Here is a 9,544-nt window from a genome sequence, read left to right on the forward strand (position 1 = left end):
TGAAAGCAGTCAGTGCTCATCACCTACCTGAACATCTAAATATCTATGTAGCTGCCTAAACTTAGGCACCCCCGTTTTAAAAATGTACCCTTATTACGTGCATACATTTACCAGAGCAAAATTACAGGCAATATCTGTTTCCTTTGCTTCCATAACTGAGGAAACAGCTACCAAATTATGCCTTCCTATTAACCACTCTCATCATCAGCCCATGCCTACAAATATGCCTATAGTTTTAAAAAATATTTTTGCCATGAAATATGTTGTCAAATATATAAATACCTTTGTCTCTTTCAAAACCCAAACTTGCATTAAGTCAGATGTTAATTATTTCAGGCTCAGTTCCACTGCCCTGCCCTATGCTGAATACTACCTCACTCCATTAATGGTCTCATTGAAACCCTCCCCTTTTCCTTCCAGTGAAGAACAGAAAGAGTAAGCAGTGGATTCCATGTTAATTTCCTCTAGTAGAAGGCAAAGATGGTGGCGGTCTTTAGTCTTTCCCCTTATTTGTATTTAGCCAAGCTGTCAGCTGTAGTTAGGGTGACCAGACAGCAAATGTGAAAAATCGGGACAGGGATGGGGGGTAATAGGAGCCTATATAATAAAAAGACCCCAAAATCAGGACTGTCCTATAAAATCAGGATACCTGGTCACCCTAGATGTACTGCAAAATGGAGGCAGCGCCCTTCAGAGTTGGCACAGAAGAGCTAAACATTATTCCTGTGGCAGCCTGAGACCACCTAGGTGAAAGTGGTATGAATCAGGACGGCTACACCAGCAGGTTAAGGCGGAATAGACAGGAAAGAGGAACTAGGAGCAGCAGCTGGAATATCAGTAGCTCTGGTTCAGGCCTTCAAAGGGGTCCCATTCCCTCATTAGCCTACAGAGAAAATGTTGCTCACACTGGGCCTGTTGATGGCACTCATTTGTCCCCTAGCCTGATTAATTTACAATAGGATTCTCTGCATTATTTTCCATATATTATATTAATATCTTCTGAACCAGTAGTTCTATCTGTATGTATTCTTGTCTTTTATATCTTATTCCTATACACAGTCTCTCCTTCTCTGGAGTAATTGTTTAGATGAAGATTTTTTTTTTTAATTTAAGTTCTATCAGTTGCTTTTACTCAGCCCTTACTCATGCAAATCCTCTCCAACTTCACAACTGCTTCTTATATTACGCTTGTTCTGTACACAGAGGGCTTTAGTTCACAAGGCTGTCAGTGTCCTTTCACAAATTTTTTAGGAGACCTATCAGCAATGGCCTAATAGTAAGCAGGCTCAGTGGCACTCCTGTGTTCAAACTACATGAACAAATGGGTAGAGCTGCAACTCCTCTCATATTAATACAGGAGTAATCAATTATTTTTGTAAAAGTCGAAATTTCTTGATCAAGGTATAGTCAAGGTCCAGACTCAAGAGAAAATAATATGAAAACAATATCAATAATGAAAAAATATTTTGCAGTCTGTTCAAAAGTGTCTGGAGGTCCAGATTTGGCCCGCGGTATGCCTCTTGACTACCCTTATATTAACATATGTCTACATCTCTAAACACAATATATGGGAAGAATAAAAACTCTTTGTTATGTTTTGTACTTCTGGGCACACAACTTTCTTTCCCTATGGGTACTCTACACAGCACAATAGCTGAACAATATTGACTGAACAGTAGTTTTGTATCTGTGAGTTTATCTTCTCTCTCAATATGAATTTTTCCCTTTTGTAATCCCTGTGTCCCTGGTACTGATCAAGGTCAGATCCTCAGCTGGTGTAAGTCATCCTAGTTCCAGATGGAACTCTGTCATTTTACACCAGCTGACAATCTGGTCAAAGATTTGTATCCGGATGGATATCCTGACTTCCAGGTGGCCAAACATAAAAGTTCCGTAAGTTAATTGGGAGAACTACTTTCTGACACTTGTCATTATATGAAAATTACTTTTAGACAGTATAAATCCAGTCGCTTACAAATTAAATATCAAAATAATGGCCTTTTTATTTATATGTATATCATCTGCTGATATTAAAAATGTCAGAAGGATATAGTGTCATCTCTGTACTGAGAGCTTCCCAATGTTCTAATTGTCAGCTGTGTGTAACAGTGATGACCCAGACACACTCCAAAAGTATCTAGACCTAAAGGAAATAAGAGCCAACACAATTTCTGAAGGAGTCTCAACTTAAACAAATTGCATACTAAGACTCCTGGGGCAGAATGACAGTTAAAAATGTGCATTATGTACTATTCTCCTTTTGACTGAGGGATTGTGAATTACAAGTTTTGCAATGTTGGAAATGAATTTCATAAACTTATTTTATTTTTGTGATAAAATACACTAATATATAACAGTAACACTATACAAACACGTGTGCACATACTCACACACATACACAAAAGTCATTTTTGAGCAATTCCAGAGTTCCTGGGAGGAGACAGGGGAGGGGAAGGGAAAGGAAGGAAAGTCATCCATCATCACTAACATAAATGTGAAGCTGAGATATTCACATTCATGAGGGCTTGTCAACTGAACTGAGGCAAACTCTGGTTGCCAGAAATACATTATGACATTGCAAGATGGCAAAGATGAAAACAGCACCAGAAATCTCTTTCTGATGCTATTTCATCCCTCTGAATGTCAAACAAGCTGTCTTTCACCAATCTGCAGCTACACAAACATGCCATGATTACATACTGTGCATTCTGCCATGCCCAGAAGACATCCCTCTCCCACCTATCCAGCCGTGAGGCTGCTTTATATCTGGAATGACATTAGGTTTCCAACCAAATGGTGTGGTTTCTCAAACATATATTGTCTTTTCTAGGTGACTTGCACTGAAACTTAACAGGTATCTACTATGTGTTCACATACACATTCAGTGCAGCCCTCCCCTAGAATATCAGCAGGACTATTTCATAGAGCTCTCAATGGGTGTCCTAATAAGAGAGATCATTTTAAGGTAATCTGGGAACTAGCTGGCACAATCACCACCCTCTTAACAGACCCGTGTCAGCTAGGGGCCCAGTGAAAAGATCTACTCAGATATGGCTGCCGTTGTTAGTAGCTAAATCGGGAAATATTTGGAGTTTGTAGACTAATCAGTATAAGCCATTCAAATATGTCTGTGCACTACTAAGGTATTTCTTACAAAGTCATCAGTCATTTTTCTTCCCATAATCAAGACTCGTACATAGCTGATATATTCTTAAGTATAGTCAGAAATATAGTATATCATCTTATGCATCAGAATTTACACATAGTAAATGCGTTGGTCCAGAATACATAGACTAAAATAAACCAACTGAAGTTTTAAGTTATACCTGTTAGTGAGTCAAGTGAAAAATATTACCTGTCATATTTTGAGATTGTTTTCTTGTTCTTCATTACTATGCTGAAATTGCTTTCCTAAAGTTCTGAACCTGCGTTGACAATTTTTGGATAATGACATTTACTGAAAGCTATACAGTGGATATTTTACTGACATTCCCTTTGAACGAACTTTTTTTGAGGCATTAACAGAAATAATATTCATCTTTCCTCTTATTCTAAGTGCAAGCTGAGACAAACCTTAGCCTGTTTGACAGTGACACACGCATAGTTACTGCTAGCCAGCTCTTTTCTCATATGGTCAGTTGTCACTGGCAAATTCAAAACTGAAGATTTTTTGGCTAATAGAAGTGGTTTCTAAATCATTTTTATATTCTGAGAAAGTAATCTCAATCTTGTACGCAGTCTTCATCTCTTATCTGCTATATGCAAGTGCAGGTTCTGTATATAACTGGATTTTTTTTAAATGCTGGGATTCTGCTCGAATGATGACAAATCAAAGGGACAATACTAGATATGGTACCTGGGGTACCGCTTTACATGGATAAGAGTTCAGATTACAGAAATAATTCACCATTACTGAATTTGTCAATCTCTGAGAAGATATCAGGTCAGAGCTAGTCTAGAAATTGAATTTTTTGATCTGCAAAAGGGAAAAATGGACAATGAACCTTCCTGGACAGAGTTAAGTTCCCTTATGCAGCAATGCCGGAAAGTTTTCATCAAAGCTGCCATTTTCAGTCATGCTTAACGGACAAAAGAGAAGGGCCAGAAGTCTTCATTTTAAACTCATTCTTACAAACTTAAACAATCCAAGATAAAATAAAGCCCAAGGTGAAATCACAGAATCAAGATAACCTAGCCTTCTTCTGAGGACATATTTTATCTGACAGTAAGCACATCAGTGCCAATAACATATTTATAAGAGAGTGCTATTTCGGGTTGGGCTCTGAATAAGACTAGTAAAGTTTGCAAATGAAAAAATATGGAAAAATATTTGGTTCATTTCAAAAATATTTTTTGTATGAGTTAGACAGAAAGAAGAAAATGTTTTTCCCCCTCAAATCTGATTTTAAATACAGCTTTAAGGATGAGGTGTGATATTTATAAGGACACTCAGGCCCTGATCCAAACCCCAGTGAAGTCAATAGGAGTCTTTCAAATGACCATGTTGGGCTCTGAGAGGAGGACTTCAGTGTTATCCTAACACTGCTCCCATTTAAGTCAATCCCCAAGAAGCTTATGATCTTTCCCTCACAAGAAGTGACATCCCAAGAGTAATCAATGTGGGATAAGAGAGTACTCATCAGACTCTGGCTGGAAAAATTCTACAGAATTTAATAGGCCTTAAGAACCTGCTTCAGAGTTTCTTGAAGCCAATAGGAGTTTTCTCATTGACCTCTATAGACTTTGGCCCAGCATTCAAACACAAGGTCCTGTAGAAAACTGCAAAACTTTTAGGGGCAAATGCTGTGCTAATGTACAGCAGGGCAACTCTGTGTAAGTCAGTGGAGAAGCACTAATACATACCCATAGAAAAACTGATCCACTGAATTTCATAGAGCAGGAATGTGACTAAGACTCAGAAATACTATATTCCGTATATGGCAAATTGCAGCATATATCCCAACTGTCTGAAACTTTATCTTAAAAAATTACCTGTGTGTTAAGCAGCCCTGGTTCAGCAACTCTGATTGTAGCAGCTTGCTTGCTACAGCACAGCCACTGTCTGGTCTCCACCCACCTTAGTTACCGCTAGCCAAATGAGGCCAACACATCCCTAATCCCAATTTTTTCCCAAATCCGTCTTCCCTGAAGTGGCCAGCCATCTCCTGGAACACTCAGAGAAATAAATAAAGTAATTTTGCTTCTTTGAAGAGATAAAAGCACATTGCAACTTATTAACTTAACTGGAGTAAAACTCTCTTCCCTTCAAATACAGAACTGAATTGGTTTATTGCAAAAATAAAACAAGTTTATTAACAAAAGGACATAGGTTAAGTGATACCAGACAGAAGGAATAAAGTTAAAAAGAGTTATAAACAAAAGTAAAATACACTTCCTAATGGCTAAGACCTAACATAACAACCTGTAGTCTTTGTTCAAGGTAGTTTATTTACCAGTCTTCCGTTCCCAGAGACTTTAATTTCCTTTAATCTGGTTGAAGGAACCATCTTCCTCAGCTTGCAAGGGCTTTGGCCCCTTTTGTCTATCTCATGATGGAAGTCAAGATGGTGTTTTCTCTCTTTTTTTATCTTTCCAAACATATTGTTTTGTACCCAGGCTCAGGATGAGCTCATGCTCTTCTTCCCTTCTTGTGGCCTTCCCATCCTGCTACCGATTCGTATGTAAATAGGGCATCCATTGCTTTTGGTCACATCTTGCTTAATTTCACTTTAGACAGCTACATAGCTGCCATTTCACCTATCTGGAAGAAAACCTGTTTCTCCCTTTATTTAATTGCAGACTTTAAAACATAATATCAGTGAGTATTCATAATTCTTCAGAGAGTGCTAATGTATAAATTTTATAATTATATTAATCAACAGTGTGTTATTAGCTTTCATAAAAGACTTAATGCATTTTAGAATACAGTCATATTGTATACATCTATTGATTCAATTACTTATCATTTGAGTTTCAGACCCTGAGAAAAGGCTATCTCCCCCATCTCACTAGGCTGAGGGCTTTCTTCACCTTTTATGTAAATATACCTTCATTGTCTCTGCCTGATGACTAGGCTGGTCAGACAAACACACACTTCTCTGTCTAGAGCAGTGGTTCTCAAACTAGGCCGGGCCAGTTTGTTTACCTGCCGCGTTTTCAGGTTCGACCGATCACGGATCCCACTGACTGCAGTTCGCTGCTCCAGGCCTGGGGGCTGAAGGAAGCAGCATGGGCTGAGGGATGTGCTGGCCACCCTTCCTGCAGCCCCAATTGGTCTGGAGCGGTGAACAGTGGCCAGTGGGAGCCATGGTCGGCCAAACCTGCGGACGTGGCAGGTAAACAAACCGGCCTGGCCCACGAGGGGCTATCCCTGAACAAGTGGTGGCCCTAGTTTGAGAACCACTGCTCTAGAGCAGACTGGACTTGTGCATTGATTGCAAAACACATTTTAAGAACACAATTCTAGCACATATCCATAACTCTTTGTACACATCTATACATATATCACTCAAAAATATTAATAATCAGTGAGGTTTTAGTTTTCCAGTAATATATTACATGCCACCTCTTGGGTATATATCATTAGTATATATTATTACAATAGTGTGTTAGGTATAGTGAGTACATGCGGCCTGACAAGAGTTGCTGACACAGAATAGTGAACCACTAATGGGCCTCTGTGTCACAGGCCTCTATTGTATTGGGGACCATATAAACATGACTGTCTCTGCCTCAGAGAGCTTACAAGCTAAAATGTGAGGATACTTCACTGTATAACTCCATTTTACTGCAGACTTTACATCTAAATTAATTGACGCTCCCCCTGCTGGAAAAGAGTACAAGTTGAAAAACAATGGAGTTAAATGGAATTAAAAATATATGCTGAATATAATGCTGAATTCTTCTTATGACATACAGGTATGATTTCTGTTACTACTAATGGGAATTACGTGGTCCACTTGAGAGAATACATAGTATCTGATTCTCCTCTATATTGTACTTTGTATAGTCATTTACAGGTGTGCACTCCTTTTGTGCATGAGGTTCAAGACAATGGGGAATTTAGTATACAGACTTGTATTCTGATGCTTTCTTTGTCTTGAATGCTTTTTAACTGATCCACACACAAAAATACCTGAGTAGGGCATTGCAGAATTCTCCAATCAATTTTCTCTGTACAGAGTCTATCTGCCTACCACATCTTAACTGTACTGCCCTGTAGAATTTGATCTGTATAATCAACAAGCATAGATTCAGTGTCAACTGTAACTAGACAACAATTAAGCTGATGGTGTACTGAGACCACTGCCTACAATGTTGACCAATTGTCTTCTTCTTGGTGATTTACAATGGTAGCCATTAAAATTCAACATTTGCCAATAACTGGTGTGTGAAATATCACCATTGATCTCCTATTCTATGCACAGGGAAATAACTGTGTCTTAGTGTTTGGTAACTCTGATTAGCACAGTCTAACTTTTTAAGATTAATTATTGTATCACTCAATCTTTTATATTACCCCAACAGTTCATGTTGTTGTTATCTATTATTAAAATGTCAAGTGACTTGTCTGCTTTCTTTTCATATTTTATGAGGTATATCTCTCATTTAGAACAAAATTAATTTGTTTTCAACAGAAACTGTGTTATCAAAACAGGATTTTTTTAATTTTAAATAACTGGCAGCAGAGATGATAATTCTTAAAATAGAACCCAGAGAGACGGCTTTATTCAGGGTAAAGCAACTAGCCCTATTTCACTTCCCTGTCTAGGTTTCTTTCTTTTAACTTTAAATATATGTTACTCCTGTTGAGAAATTGACACATTGTAAAAGCTAGCATTACATTTGGGCCATGAGAAGTTGACAGCTATGCTTAGCAATACTGCACATATTTAACATTAGTACTAACATTATGTCATTCAGTTAACAGTATTCTTATACTGGTATCATGCACATATTCCTAAACTAACTGAAACTCCACTGCTTTGCTGTCATGAAACAGCTCTTTCAGCATTCAGAAGATTTATGCACATATTTCCTACTAATGTTATCAGGAGTCATTCCTGTCAATCCCCTGCAATGGAATGGAAAAAAAAACCATTAATACTTTAAATCAGTTTTCATTTCATTATAACAAAATAAACGTTTAATTAGATAAATTCTCTAACAACTTGCCACTTCTTGGAGTTACATATACTTAACAGGGTCACACCCATCACTTTCAGTAACATTGTCATTTGGGGCTGGAATTTTCCATGCTTGGGCTATATTCAAAGACGAATTATTTCAAAAAGTTTGAACAAAAATCCTTGCAAATATTTTTGATTTCCCCACAGGTAAATCTAAATTAAAAAAAATAAACCCACCAACCTCTGATTCCATTTAAATCAGGTTACATCAAAAATAGCTTAGGTCTGAAACTTGAAATTCATCTTACACATTGTCTTTATGAAGAATCTGTCTCATTGCTTCATTATGAAAGAAAATGACCTTTAGTGGGACAAAGATATGACTATTTGAAATTTCATATTGGGACCAGTCTAGCTCACAATGATCTGGCAATTGTATTTAGAGTAACTTTAATTTTCCCAGTCACTCGTAGTGTGCCCCTAGTGTCCTAAGGGACAGGTGAAATTTTAGGGAAGTAAAGAAGCCAGTGCGGGTTAGGATCCAGAAATCAGGTATTAGATACATAGGAATAACAGAAGATATTAACAGTGGGAATTTGCAATAATAGGAGAGAGACGCCAAGTAATTGTGCGAATAATGAAGAAAAATGATGCAGAGTCAGAATGGCGAGCAACAGTTTAAGCTCAATGTGGCAGCATTAGTAGTAGAACTCTCTGAAATGTGCAACAGTATATGTATTAATTTACTCATGTGGGCCTTTTTTTCTGTCTAACACACCTCTCGACTGATTATTAGCATGATAGTTAGAGTAAACTTATGTACTCCAGGTAGGGCTTTTCATACTATAAAGCATGAGAGAGAGAGGGAGAGAGAGAGAATAAAAATAGCCAAATAAAATCTTTACATCAGAAAACCCAGGTAGAAAAGGAATGCTGCCCTCCCAAGAAAATAGAGAAATGACAAAGGATCATAGAGAATTACACTGGCAAAGCAGTTATGCAGCAAAACATATATTTTCAAATTACAGCCAGATTTTCAAAAAAGCTCAAGTCTCATTTAGCACCTATATGTAGTGAGCAGAGTTTTGAAACATCCGCAGCACCGAGCAGATCCCATTAATGAAAATCAGCGTAAGCTGCGCACTGTTCATAAATCTGCTCACTTCATTTTGATGTCTAAATGACAGCTGAGCTCTTTGGGAAATGTGGCCATAGAACTGCAAATGAAAAGTTCAAAACCATAAGGGCTGGATGAACAGGTAAAGCATTAGTGTTAAATCTCATCAGGTATTGAACTTTCTAATAACAAACACAGCAATATGTTCTTCATCTTGCACCACTGAAGCCAATGAGAATTTTGCCATTGGCTTCAGTGGGTGCAGGATTCAGACCGATGCACAGAGATCAGTGAAACA

The sequence above is a fragment of the Chelonoidis abingdonii genome, chromosome 3 (genome assembly GCF_003597395.2).
Source record: "Chelonoidis abingdonii isolate Lonesome George chromosome 3, CheloAbing_2.0, whole genome shotgun sequence".
Lineage (NCBI taxonomy): Eukaryota > Metazoa > Chordata > Testudines > Testudinidae > Chelonoidis > Chelonoidis abingdonii.